Here is a 14,395-nt window from a genome sequence, read left to right on the forward strand (position 1 = left end):
GATCATGACCCGAGCCGAAGTCGGTCGTTCAACCAACTGAGCCACCCAGGTGCCCCCATCAGGTGTATTTCTATGAAAATATTCAGATATTTCTAACAATGAAATACCTGAAAAAGAAATAAAACACTCCCATTGACAATAGCATCAAAAACAAAATAGTTAGGAATACAGTTAGCCAGGGGGCGAAATATCTGGACACTGAAAACTGTAATACAGATGAAAGAAACTGAAGAAGACACAAATGGTAAGATATCCTGTGTCTGTGGATCAGAAAAATTAATATTGTTAAAATGCCCATACTGCCCAAAGCCATCTGTAGATTTAATGCAATCCCTATCAAGATTCCAATGGCTTTTTTTTTTACAGAAATAGAAAAACAATCCTAAGATTCATATGTAACCATAAAAGACCCCAAGTAGCCAAAGCAATCCTGAGAAAGAGTGAAGCTGGAGGTGCACACTTGCAGATATTAAACTGTATCACGACGTGATAGTGATCAAAAGTATAGTATCGGCATACACACAGACACACAGACAAATGGAACACAATCAGAAGCCTGAAATAAATTCTTACATATATGGTAACTAATATTTGGCAAGAGAGCGCAGAATACTCAATGGGGAAAGGACAGTCTCGTCATAAATAGAGCTGAGTAAACTGGATAATTACGTGGAAGAGAATGAAATTGCACCCTTATCTTAAACCCCTCACAAAAATTAACCCAAAATCAATTAAAGACTTAAAGCTCCTAGAAGAAACTGTTAGGAAATGTCCTTGCCTTTGGTCTTGGCAACATTTTTTTGGGTGGGACACCAAAAACACAGGTAACAAAAGCAAAAATAAATGGGACTACATCAAACTCAAAAGCTGCTGTGCAGCAAAGAAAACAAATCAACAAAATGAAAATGCAACCTACTGAGTGGGAGAAAATATTTGCAAACCATATATCTGATAAAGGGTTAATATCCAAAATATATAAGGAGCTCAGACAACTCAATAGCAAAAACCAAACAATATGATTCCAAAATGGGCAGAGAAACTAGATGGACCATTTTCCAAAGAAGAAATACAAATGGCCACCAGGCACATAAAAAGATGCCCAATATCACTAATTGTCAGGGAAATGCAAACCAAAACCACAATGAGATGTCGCCTCACACCTGTCAGAATGGCTCTTACCAGGAAGATAAGCAATAACAAGGTTGTGGAGAAAAAAACAACCACCCGTGCACCATTGGTGGGAATATAAATTGCTACAGCCACTGTGGAAAAGAGTATACAAGTTCCTCAAAAAATTAAAACTAAAATCATACATTACAGCAACTCCCCGCTAGAGATCTATCCAAAGGAATTAAAATTAGGATCTCAGAGAGAACTCTGCAGTCCCATACTCACTGCACCATTATTCACAATAACAAACAAATGGAAACGATCTAAGTGCCTATTTGTGGACGAATGGATAAAGAAGATGTGAGGTATATATATTATACAGAGAACATACATATTAGAATATCATACAGCCGTCAGAAAGAAAGAAAGGCTGCCATTTGCAATAACATGGATGGACTTCGAGGGCATCATGCTAAGTGAAAGAAGTTAGAGAAAGAAAAATAATATATGATCTATATGATCTCATTTATATGTGGCATTTTTAAAAAACCAAACTCGTAGAAATGGAGAGTAGAACGGTAGTTTCTAAGGGTTGGGGGGAGAGGGGAAATGGGGCAATGTTGGTCAAAGGGTACACATTTCCAGCTAACAGATGGATAAATTCTGTACAGTATGATGCCTGTAGTTAACAATACTGTATTATACAGTGAAAGTTGCTAACAGAGTAGATCTTAAACGTTCTCAACACAAAAGAGAAATGGTAATTACGTGAGATGATGGGGGTGTTAACCAACCGCACTGGGGTAATTATTTCACAATACTTAAGTTATCGTCACGTTATATGCTTTAAACTTACACAATGTGATATGTCAATTATATCTCAGTAAAGCTAGGGGGGAAAGCTGCTAGAGATTTCATAAATAGAAGGTTATTTATTGGTTCTCTCTGTGCAGGTGGATATAGTAAATTCTTAAAACATGACGCTAAGGCTCAAAAAGCTCCTAAAGTTTTAGGTCTGTGCTGTGCTGGCACTTGAGTTTAAAACTTGGATGGATATTTGACATCTCCCCAACCACAGAAAGAAGGGGGGAAATGGCATCCCAGGGCTCATGAAATAGAGCCCTAAAATGTCATTTACGAAAAGTGCTTTTTGGGATTACCTAGCCCAGGGCTCACAAATTGGTTTCATCGCACACATATACACCATCTGAGAAGGGGTGGCTGCCTGGGGTCAGGGGGAGAAACGAGGCTGCGTCCAGGCCCAGAGGGGGAAATGCTGTGATAGAATTCCTTACCTCTACCGCGGGCTTCGGGAAAAAAACAAACAAAACTCCCTTGTCACAATCAGGGAAACCAAGGCAGTGAAGTGATTTCTCCAGTATAGCCCGTGGTCTCCAGCCCCTCCATCCCGTCCGCTACCCACCCCACCATGTTGTGTCGATGGACTAACCTCATTCACTTTCTTGGCTCTTGTCTTCTTACCAGTTCACACGGAACTTAGCGAACCCCAACCCTGTGTGACACCAGCCAGCAATCCCCCATCTCGAGTCCTTTCCCTCCAAGCCTTTCTTTCTCCTTCTCTAATAGGCTGGAAACTCAGTCTGTAGCGTCCACCTGCTCCATGAGGCCCTCACTGGGAATTCTGTTTCTGGAACTTTCAGCGTACCTTATTGGAGCCACTGTCTGGTGGGCACGGTTTTGAAGGGACGCGCCTCGCCTCTTTGACTTGGGCCGCGGTGCACGGACCTCCACCGGCACTTACCGCCCTGGACTTAACTAGCGTTTGAGCTGTAGCTGTTCCTGTATTTACGAGCCATAAGGTCCTTTAGAGACAGGGGCTGGGCCTTTGTATGCTACACAATGCATAACATAAGGCACAAAATAAATATTTGTGAAATGAGAAAACAAGAGGATGTAATCAAGTCTCCTGTTACTCTTTTGGACTTGGGAGCTTTACGCCCAAAGTGCACGCTTTTAAGTCTGAAGGAGAAAATGCATTTCACCTCCTCTCCGCCATAGAACGCAGCCCCCACCCACACTGCTAAAGTTTCCACACCATTTGCCCACGTAGTCTCCACGCATGCACCCCACAGCCCTCTTTGCTTAGCGGGGTGGTTTTCCAATTTTATTTTAGCATCAGAACTCTGGGGTCAAATGAGAGATTGGACAAACCCCAAAGATAAGACAGCAAAAAAGCAATGAAGTGAGGGCGCCAGGCTTACACTCCCCTTTGCCCCTTTCAGCAACTTCTGACTCGCCCGCACTGCACCCCCAAGTGCCCCCCACCCCCAGATCCCTAGGCCTCCCACTTGCCTCCCACTTGGGCCTTCCTCTCCTTCCCTCCAGCCCAGCCCCCACTCCACTGCCAGCTGAATATTTTAACACTAGTCCGGCCTTGACATCCTTTTAATCTGTCACTCTTTGGTGCCATGAAGGCCGATCCCTCCTGGGGGCTCCCAGACACGGACGCAACTAGCCACACACCCAACCTACGCCGCCCTTCTTGCCTCCACCTACATCACTGGCTTCAACTGGATCCCCTATAGACACCGTGCTGTCTTCACTGTGGGGACTACCTGAGTCTGGGCTGCTCACCCACAGAGCCCTCCTCACCCTCTCCCTCTCCAAGGGGTCCATTATCCACCTCACCCCCACCCCCACCTCCGGCCACTTCCTTTGGATTCCCTCGCCTGGAGCCACCTTTCACCCGTGCCAAAATCCGGAGTCACCCCCAAACACTCCCTCTCCTCGGCCTCCCCCTGCACATCCAGTCCACCAGGACTTGGCCTCGGGAATGTATCTTAAACCCATGCCCCTCTCCTCCTCATGGGCACGGCCTTCTTTTGGATTCTTCCTTCTTTCCAGGATTTCTGGAAAACTTTCCAGATGGGTTTTCCTGCCTCACTAATCCACTTTGTCCCAAGCTGCAGGGCCATCCATCCAAAACACAGTGCCTCCCACGGCCATCCCAAATCTTTCAACAGCTCCCACTGGCTTTGTGTGAAGGTCCAAAGGTGAACACAAAAGGCTATTCGTGCTCTGTCCCTCTTCCTTCCGGGATCTCATCCCCCTACCACGGCCCCAGGCTCAGCCAGCCGTTTGGTCTTCCCAAACCATCACCACTTTCCCATGGGGCCATCTCTCTCATCTCAGAGCAGACGGACATTCGGCCAAGATGGACAGAGTCTGTCGTTAAATACAGAAATGCGTTGGAACAACGCGGTAAGCAGCCAGAGGTCCCAGCCCCCAGGCGTCTCCTGCTCCTCCCACCCTTCCACCCCCCACCGCCAGCAAAGGAAGGGTGGATGACGAGCCCAGCAAGTGGCCAAGTTGTTAAATACTTTGGCTCTCATCCCTGCACAGACCACCCTTCTCCTCAGCCCCGATATCCTATAATTCTCCCTCCTCCAGCCTACCCCTCTCTCCGTTCCCACAGAAACTTCTCTGTGCTTCTGTCCCACAACTTGTCCCGCTATATTGTGATTTCTTACTCACCTCTCTCTCCCTCCCACTCAACCAGGAGCTCCTTGGGAGCTAGAGCCACATCGCAGATGCTCAACTAGTGTTGGGTGGACTGGACCCTCTAGCGACCCAGAAGGGTCCCACCTGCTGAAAGCTCTCCACTCTTCTGGTTGTGGTGCTCACGATTGTAGACTTCTGCACACCTAGCTCTCCCCAAGACTTGCTTCGTGCAGAGCTAAGCACATACTAGGTGCTGAATAAATGCTATTTCTGAGGCTAATATGCATGCTCCCCTTCCCCGCAGAATGAGGACATAACAGCCCTTCTTAGCTGAAATCAAGAGATACAGCTGAAGCCAAGTAAACCAGGAACTAGCTGCCAAAAACAGCTAAGCACACTCATCCACACAGCTGGTGAGCCAAGAACCACTCGCCCCAGCTCTGCCTTGTAAAGGAGGAGCACTTCACAGCCCCCCTCCCCCAGCCCTCTGGAAGCTTTTCCTCCTGCCCTTTGTGGAGATCCCAAATAAGACAGCCCAAAGCCAGCTAGAGAAAGATAAAGGAGTAGATCAAACAAGGCTCCTGTTTCAGCTACGTGGGGCTGTGTGTTTTCTAAAAGGAGAGAGAAAACAGAATCAAAAGAATGTCTTTTCGCTTTCAGAGACAAGCACGAGCGAAATCGCCCAAGCTTCCCCACCTTCAGCAGATTTCTCCTAACAGGCCTGGGAACACAGGGAGAGGGTGGATGAGGGTGGATGTTGGAGGGGAGGGAGGAGGGTTGGGAAGAAGGGAGGGAGGGAGCAGGGAGAAGGGCAGGAGGAGGGAAAACAGGGAGGAGGGGAGGGAGAAAGACAGGGAGGAGGGGTGGGAGGAGGGCAGGGAGGAGAACAGGGAGGAGGGGAGGGAAGAGGAGAAGGAGGGGGCAGGGAGGAGGAGGCAGGAGGAAGGCAAACAGGGAGGAGGTAGGGAGGAGGGGAGAAAGGAGGGAGGGAGGAGCGGGGGAGGAGGGCAGGGAAGAGAACAGGGAGGAGCAAGGGAGTACGGAGGAGGAGGAGGGAGCACAGGAAGGGAAGTAATGCAGGGAAGCATGCAGGGAGGAAAGGAAGAACACAGGATCAGCAGCTGCTACAGGCCAGGCCCTCGGCCAAGTGCTTTGCACGCGTCCTCTCCCTGAACCATGAAAACAGCCCTCCAAACTTGGTATGATTCGGTCTCAAAGCAGAGGGAACTGAGGCTTGGGAAGTCCTCTGGTTTGCCCAGTGGCCGAAGGCTCGCAGGAGGTAGAGCTGGAATGATAGGTCTGGAACTCGGGTTCTGACAGGCCCCTCGGCACTGCCCCCTCTCCCCCTCCCCTGGGGTTTGCCCCAGCCCGCAGCACCTCCCAGGCCTGCCTGCCAGCCGGCCACCCTCCCCACCGTGTGCCTGGCGGAGCGGGTCCCCGCCCACTGTGGCTTCTCGTCCTCGCGGGAATTCGCTCAACACCCGCATGTGCACGTGTGCTTTTCACAAGGTCAGAGCTGAAGGTTAATAGTGGATGGGGGGGATTCAGGACCACACCGTCTCCGTGCACCCAAAGCAAGCGGAGAATAGGACGGCCCGTGGTTGGAGCGTCTGTCCCAAATGTCACCTACGCTGGCCAGGCCTCCCCTGACTCCCCAACTAGCGCTGCCCTCCCTCATCCCCCACCTCTCTCTCTCTCTCTCAGACCCACCTTTAGTTTCTTTCTCCTTTCCCTTTACCGCATTCTGGAATGACTCTTACCCACGTGCTTCCTCGCACAGCATCTACCTGCCCCAATAGAATGGAAAGTCCAGCTGTGCCCCAGGCAAGGCAGGCTGTCAGGTGCGTGGCCTCCTCCAGACCCCTCTTCTGGCATGCGTCCCCATCACACAAGTCACAGTGTACCCTGCCTGACACACACATGTGCCGTGCTACCGAACGTGAAGCTAGCCTCCAGATGGACGTGGGGTCCCAATTCTATCAGCATCTGTCTCTGAGAGATTCCTCCAGGAGCCAAAAGAGCTGCCGCAGAAGGGGGTGAGGGGTCCCCTGCAATCGGCTGCTCACCAGGCATGCCTGGTGCCCTGCTCTGCCTGCGAACGTCTTCCATCAGATAGAAGGAGGCACTGCCCCCGTGTCTCCACGAACCGGTCTTTTGAAGATCATAAGTATTTGGCCACAAGTTTAGACCGGTTCCCAGGGGAGGGGAGGCACTCTCAAGACTGCAGATTCCAGAGCCCTGAACTTCTGATTCTGATACTTCGTGGCCTTAATTTTGGATGTATTACTTCCTTCCCCCCGCAAAGTAAAAAAGGAACTAAAGTCATCGTAACTGGGCACCTGGGTGACTCAGAGGGTTAAGCGTCAGAGTCTCAGGTTTGACTCACGGTTTGTGAGTTCAACCCCTGCATCAGGCTCTGTGCTGACAGCACGGAGCCTGCTCGGGATTCTCTCTCTCTCCCTTTCTCTCTGCCCTCCCCGCATCTCTGTCTCTCTCAAAATAAATAAATAAACTTAAGAAGAAGAAGAAGAAGAAGAACTGAAATCCTACCTAGGTAGATGATGTAATTCTGGAAGTATTTCTTAGAGTTAATCAAAGGTTTGTCCCGCAAAATACACAAAAGCAAACAAAGTCTACTAACAGCGCTCTTTACTCTTTTCATTCCCTCAAGGGCTGGGGGTATCATCCACAATGGCACTATATTTCTAAACTGCATTTCTCTCCCAAAATACACGAGCTGTTTTATTTGTCTGGCTTATGCAAGTGCCAGCCACAGAAGGATCCTCCTCTGTGTTTTCACCTAAGCAGCCAAGAGAGAACTCTGCCCTGACGTACCTGCTCCCCACTAAAGAACACTTTCTTGAATGCAACTTGACAACCCAATTCAACTCAGTCCACAAGCATTACATTTCCATTCAGTAAATTTGTGCCTCTCGGTCCACAATTAAGAAGGAAATATGGTGCGTGTACCCCCTACGTGTCCTGGCAGGAAGAAAAATGTTTATCGCTGGCTTAAAAGGAAAACTCCCAGCAAGCTAAGACCCAAAAGTCAGACCACGAGTAAAGAGTTTGCCCTTCTGTAAGTGGTTTCTGCCCCTGCCAAGCGTTCCTTCGTCCCGCTATTCACCTGGGGGACCTTCCCAGCTGTCTGCCTTCTATATGAACGGGAAATTCAAGGGTAAGAAGTAAGCCGCTGGAGTGATCTAGATGCAACTCCCGGCCCTGACTCCAAGACACTACCTGTCTACACCCCATCTGAGCACACACCCAGAAGCTCGTCTCTCTCACCAGCTCTTCTGCTGGGGCTGTTGTAAATTCCACTGCCAAAGGCAGTTCCTCTGGCAGATGTCCACAATAGAGGAAGTGGCTAGTGTTTCTCTGGCCTGACCAGGCTGCGGGTCCTCCCGCGTGTGAGAAGTATCTGCCTTCTCAGCTCCACCGGCCAGCACTCTGCATGTGCCTCTTCCTCCAGTCCCCTCCTTTCCCCACCCCCCTCGTCTGGGTCACGTTTCAAGTGCTTTTGGTTGCTGTGGCGTTTGCCTGCGAACGTTAAATATTCAGCAACCTCTGGGCTCCTCCGTGCTTTTGTGCCAATAGGTTGGCTTTGAGCAAAGAACAAGCTGATCTCAACTGAAGGGAGCCACACGGCGAGCCAGCAAAATCAACAGTTCAACTGAAGTTGCAAAGGAAGAAGGCTGCCTCGTCCACGAGACCACACACCGCAAGGGGAGAACCAGGATGCACCTTTGCAGGGGTAGCCTGGGGCAAATGCCAACCTCCCTGGGTCCGGGTGTCCCCTAAAAGGAAGAGATTCGCTCCGACCTGATAGGGGTGCTCCGGGAGATGGCATGAGAAGAGGCATGTGCTTGGCTCAGTGACTGTGAGCTCTGTTTAGCAACCAAAACACACTGCTGAGGGGAGACCTGAAAATTATCCAAAGGAAACCTCCATCTGCAGATATTTCCAATCTGGAAGTTCAGAAAGGGATGCATATGCATATGTTTTCCATACACACACACACACACACACACACACACACACGCATACACACACAAAGTTAGCCTGTATTCCTTTCGTATTCCTTGGACTAAACAGTACCTACCTTAATAATGGTAATATGGCTGCTGCTAATTGAGCACTTACTATGCGCCAAGCGCTGTACTAGGCACTTTATCTACACGCCTTTCATCTTCAAAACAGCCTTTGGGGAAATGACCAGGACCCCCTCGCAGAGATGGGCATCTGCGACAGAGACGAGAAGTAACTCACCACCGAGTGCACAGTGGTTAGCGGCAGATCCCAGAGACCAGCTTCTGGGCCGTCTGACATTCGCAGCCTGGTTTGTATCGCCGCCCCCCCCCCCCCATGCAGGTAGGGAGTGTCCATCCAGCGGGGTCTTCTGCTTCCCGGATGCCGAGTGTTATGGAAAAGGGCAAAAGTAAGTTTCAGTTCAGGGAGAGGAGGTGGACTTCTCCTCGTTCGAGCAGCCAGTCTGTACTGACAGCCCGCACGTTCTAACAGAGCCGCCCCGATCCCTGTCCTGCCTGGGGAACCCCCCTCCCCACCACGTGGCAGCCCCCCCAAACTGCCCAGGGCTCTCTGGTCCAGCGGTGTGACCTCTCTCCGGCGCGCAGAGACAGCAAGTGTGCTGAGGGAGCGTGGGACACCCTCAAAGCACAGCCACACGCCAGGCCTAATTAGCTTAGTTTTACCTCCGCTGCTCCTCCCAGCGGTGTCCAATCCCTGCAGCCAAAAGGCTAAGAACCTGGCTGCCAGCATCTCTGCAGCGGCTTCTCAGAGCCTGTTCGTAATTCATTTTATAAAGGGCCTTGGCTCCCCAGGTCCATTCCATGTGCCTGATTCAGGTGAGATCATGACAGGAATCGTTGCCAAAGCTCGGTCCAGTGGAACAAGCGCTCGCTGGCATGTGCCTGTGTGTGCACGTGTGTGTGTGTGTGTGTGTGCACGTGTGTGTGTGCACGTGTATGTGCATGTGCACGTGTGTGTGTGTGCACACGCATCAGAGAAAGAGAACGAAGGCTCCTTAACACACCGAAAAGCCAACCAGTGAGGTTCTCGGGCTTTTGAGATCCTGGACTGGCCTGAAAGGGTAGATTTTCTTTCAGTAATTCACTCGATGAACTGAGCGCCTTTCGAGTGTGTCAGACGCTGCCCTGGGCACTGGGGACTTAGAAATTACCCAGACACGTGATCTCTGACCTCCAGGAACTTACCATTGAACGCGGAATCTACACATGGAGATGACAGCACAGGTCATTAGGGCTGTGAAAGGAATTAGTATAAGCTGCTACGTGAGTACAGAGAAGGAATATCTCACTCAGTCTTTGATCAACAAGTTTCCATAAAAGCCACCAAAAACTCAGAACTTAGCACAGAGCCTGGCATGGTGTAGGCACTCAAGCCAATATTTTTGGATGAAAATGAGTTGACTCTCTGTAAACTAAGTAAGAATTAGCTCGTCCAAAAGGGGAGGTTCATATTTGTATCAGCTAGGAACGCGTTTGCCTACATCTCGTAGCTTTAACGACTGAGAGTTTATTTTGCTCACAGAATAAGAAATCCAGAGTTAAGTTGCAGTTGGTACTGGCCCGGCATCTCAGGGATGTCAGAAGTAGCATCTCGGTGATTCTCTTGATTTTTTCCTCATGGTCACAAGATGGTTCCCCTAGCTCCAGACGTCACATCTACCTCCAAAGCACAAAAGAAGAGTGTGGCCTGGCATCAATTTTGGCCTCTCTTTTTAAAGAACATCTTCTCCCCAGATTCTCGCCCACATCTTGGTCAGACCTTGCTCCGTGGTTTCTCTTAACCACCAGAGAACCCAAGAAAGGTAGGAATTTGGGGCTCCATGGTGAAGGCAGGCATGAGAGATAGAAGTTGGGATGATGGGCTTTAGATGAGCTAACCACCAGAGTCAGCCATAGCATTCCCAAGTTCATTTTTCTTCAACACTGTCTGCTTTCATCTACTACCCATTCGGTCCATTAACATTTATTCTGTGTCGTCTTTGTTAGCTTCCACGTGAGGCCCAAAGTCTCTGCCTTCAGATCCAGACACATCACGGTTTTGTCTTAGAACGAGCAAATTGACGGAAATGGGCCAAGAGAGGGTGGGGAGAGCTTTTTCTGGAAAAGTCTTCTCCCTCTTCATGTGCCTTCTCCCTCCCATCCTCCTCTCTGTCCGGTTCCTCAAGCCCTACCTACCCTTTTTGGCTTTTATTTTTAATTTTTCTAAAATATGCATATCATAAAAGCCACCACTTATCTAGAGTTTTAACTAGAGTGTAGCTCAGCAGTGCTATGTTCGCATTGCTGGACGACCAACCTCCGGAACTCTTTTCATCTCGTAAAACTGAAACCAGTACCCATGAAACGACAGCTCCCCATCCTCCCTCCCCCGGCCTCAGGCAGCCACCTTCCCACTCTCTGTGTCTGTGAATTGGACTATCCCAGGTACCTCAATAAATGGAATCGTGCGGTACGTGTCCTTTTGCAACCGGCTTGATTCACTTAGCATAACGTCCTCGAGGCTCGTCCACGTTGTAACAGGTATGAGAAATCCCTTCCGTTTTAAGGCTGTATAATATGCCACTCTACCTCTGTACCGCATTGGGTTCATTCACCCACCCATCAACAGGTAAAACGTACCTGTTTCAATCAGACAAAAGTGCTTCCTTCCACGATGACCGGAACGCTGTAGCCCTCGGCAACCTTTTTCGGCGTTGTTACTATCTCTGTGAAAAGTAAAGGAACGTGTGTGTTGAAGCTACTGACACCGTTTGCTGTTAGTCAAAGGCATATCTATTCTTCATTAATGTACGTCATGTGTCCAATGAATATATTCACAGTCCCCACCTCCAGGGCCTGGTAATCAGACGGTTCGCAACTATGTGCTCATACCTGCTGTTAAAATACTCCCAATAGAATCACCCCGATCCCCTGAGTGACCCTGCCTCTCCGACCCATGCCCCGAGAACCCCCCCCCATCATCTTGCAATCAAAAAGTCAACGTGGACTAGTTGTTAAGTGTTTTTAATACCCACGCTACTTGCATCATAAAACCGTTGTGATAATTAATTGCGATAACACCTATAAAGTACTTAACATAGTGCCTGGAACCAGTAAATAATAAAATTTTGCTCTTACTACATTCTGATTGTTGTAGGACACTTAGAGATGATGCACTCTAAATCACGGGCAAAGAACTTGACAACACTTTTTGGGAAAACATTCTCTCCGAACACTGTTTCAACCACTCGGCTTTGGGGAATTTGTTCCTGGCCTCAGACCTCTGTCTCCTCTGCACTGAGTGGGAGTATTTGCTAGAAGTTCGAGGGGACACCCCGCTGGCTAGTGAGAGGAGGTTCTGGGCGGTGGGCACGACCGGCCTGGCATCCTGACTTGAAGGCTGTGAATCCCGTGTGAATCTCATTTATTTCTCCAATGTTCTCTGTTCTAGCTTGGCCATTGTCTAGACATGGGGGGGGGGATGTGAAAAAGTAAGAATTTCTTTAGGGCTCACCGATTTTTCTTCAGCTTTATGAACAGTTACAGTGGGTGATGTGTTTTGTCTGTTTTGTTTTGCTTTTCAGTAGGAAATTTTTCTTACCTCCCCCGGGCCATCCACACGCCCATGCGCACTGTGCAGCCCAGTGTTTAACCGTGGTCACTGGTGATACCAAACCTGCTCACTTGTTTGCCTACGCGATGCCAAAACCATCGACTTGGCTCAGTGTTTCATACTCAGCCAGTGGTCTCGATGTCGTCCCCACCCCTGCCTCTCAGAACAAAGACTCAGCCTGTGTGTCTCAAAAAGGACCTTGAGGGGCACCTGGGTGGCTCAGTTGGTTGAGCGTCTGCCTTCGGCTCAGGTCATGATCTCACAGTTCGTGGGTTCGAGCCCCACGTCGGGCTCGACGCTGACAGCTCAGAGCCTGGACCCTGCTTTGGATTCCATGTCTCCCTCTCTCTCTCTGCCCCTCCCCCCCTCCTCTCTCTCAAAAAATAAATAAACGGCCACAACAACAAAAGACCTTGAATTCAAACTCGAATCTGCCCAGACTCATCTTTGCTGAAACTGTGACTTCTATGCCTTTCGCTCTCTCCCTCTGTGCTGCTGATTAAAATTTTAAAGTTCCCCCAAAAGGTGAGTCAAATCCATAGAAGGAAACATGTCACAGAAAGGAGTCGGGAGGGTTCTGCCAGCAGGTCTAACCAACGAAAAATGCTACACGCCAACCAACGCATGAGGGTGGCCTTGGTATAATAAGAACAGAGAACCTTCAGCCCGAGTGACACCGTGGTCTGCCCTGCACCACCGTGGGGCGTAAGTAACGTGCCTGATAAAAGAGCAGGGAGCCTGGAATGATCTGATAAGGAGCAGGTCCCACCGCGGAATCTTAAACAGAGCAGGGACATGATCAGAATGGTGATGGGGACTCCCTTCCACGGGCCGGTGGATTGGAGAAGGAGAGGACAGCCGGGACAGACACTGCAGCAATCCGCCTGAAGGGGACGACGGACCCTGACCTCTGTCGGGCGACAGCCGGAAGAGATGCTGCTGACAGTCTGCAGAGGAAACTTGTAGGGAAAAACCAAGACTTGAGGACTGTCTGAAAGCGGGGTATGGAAGTCATTGGAATCAGAGTTACAAGTGCCGGATGTCTCCTGTAAGGAACAAAGAACGCAGTGGGACTCACAGAAGGTGTCTGAATCGGGGCTCTCAGAAAACAGTTGAATGCAAGGGGCCGGAGCCTGACATCTGAAAAGAGGAGCCAAGGAGCTCTCTGAACTCAGGCTAATGAGAATATAGTCTGCTGTCTGAGTTTGGAGCAGCAAGTCTAGCCCAGTCCCCAGCGGTAGTAACAGCCCACAAGGCGATGAGACAAAAATGGGTAAACGTGGTAAAAACTTGTCTTGAAGGCAATGGGGTCCTGGTGCCAGCTCTCACCAGGAATTTTGCACATCCATTATTGAAAATCAAGGTATATGCACTTACAGGGGCTCCCGGGTGGCTCCGTCGGTTAAGCATCTGACTTCGGCTCAGGTCACGATCTCACCGCTGGTGGGTTCGAGCCCCGCCTCCGGCTCTGTGCTGACAGCTCGGAGCCTGGAGTCTGCTTCGGATTCGGTGTCTCCCTCTCTCTCTGCCCCTCCCCTGCTCATGTTCTGCCTGTCTCCCCAAAATAAGTAAACATTTTTTTTTAATTTTTTTAAGTTATATGAACTTGCAGTTAAATAAACTATATTAAAAACAAAGGCAGTAAGTCTTTAAACCTCATCACTTCCTAATTATTTTACTTCGTTTTGCTGTTACTACTCTCTGTGCTCTTGAGGTCGTTTATGTGGGTTGGATCGATAGTGTGCCAATGCTATAGAACAGTTAGGAAGAGGCATCTCTTCCTAACTCTGCGTTTAGTGATGTCACTTTAGTCGCTGGCAATCAGACGCGATGGGATATTTACACCATGGAAATTGGGAAATGCTGCATATCGGCCCGTCCAGTTCAGGCCCTGGGAGGCAGCCTCCAGCTGGGGTGGAGGCTGGGCGGAAGCCGGGCATGGGCGGGGTGTTCGTCCTTCAAGTAAGGGCCATGCCGCCCCAGTGCCTGCCTCCGCTAAGGCAATACTCAGTCCTGGGAAGCCTCCTCTATTGCCACGCAACCTCTGGCTTTTGGGGTGCCAGACTTGGGGTGGCAAACGGACCTTCCATGGCTTACATTTTTGGTGTCCTCGGCGTCTCCAAAGTCTATCCAGGTCTTTCTTTCATTTGTAGTTTAAAGAGCCTTCCTTAGGCAGTAGTAG

This window comes from Lynx rufus, unplaced genomic scaffold, assembly GCF_022079265.1.
Source record: "Lynx rufus isolate CCGP_SWC_20201006 ecotype Redwood Valley unplaced genomic scaffold, mLynRuf1.p SCAF_27, whole genome shotgun sequence".
Taxonomy (NCBI): Eukaryota; Metazoa; Chordata; class Mammalia; order Carnivora; family Felidae; genus Lynx; species Lynx rufus.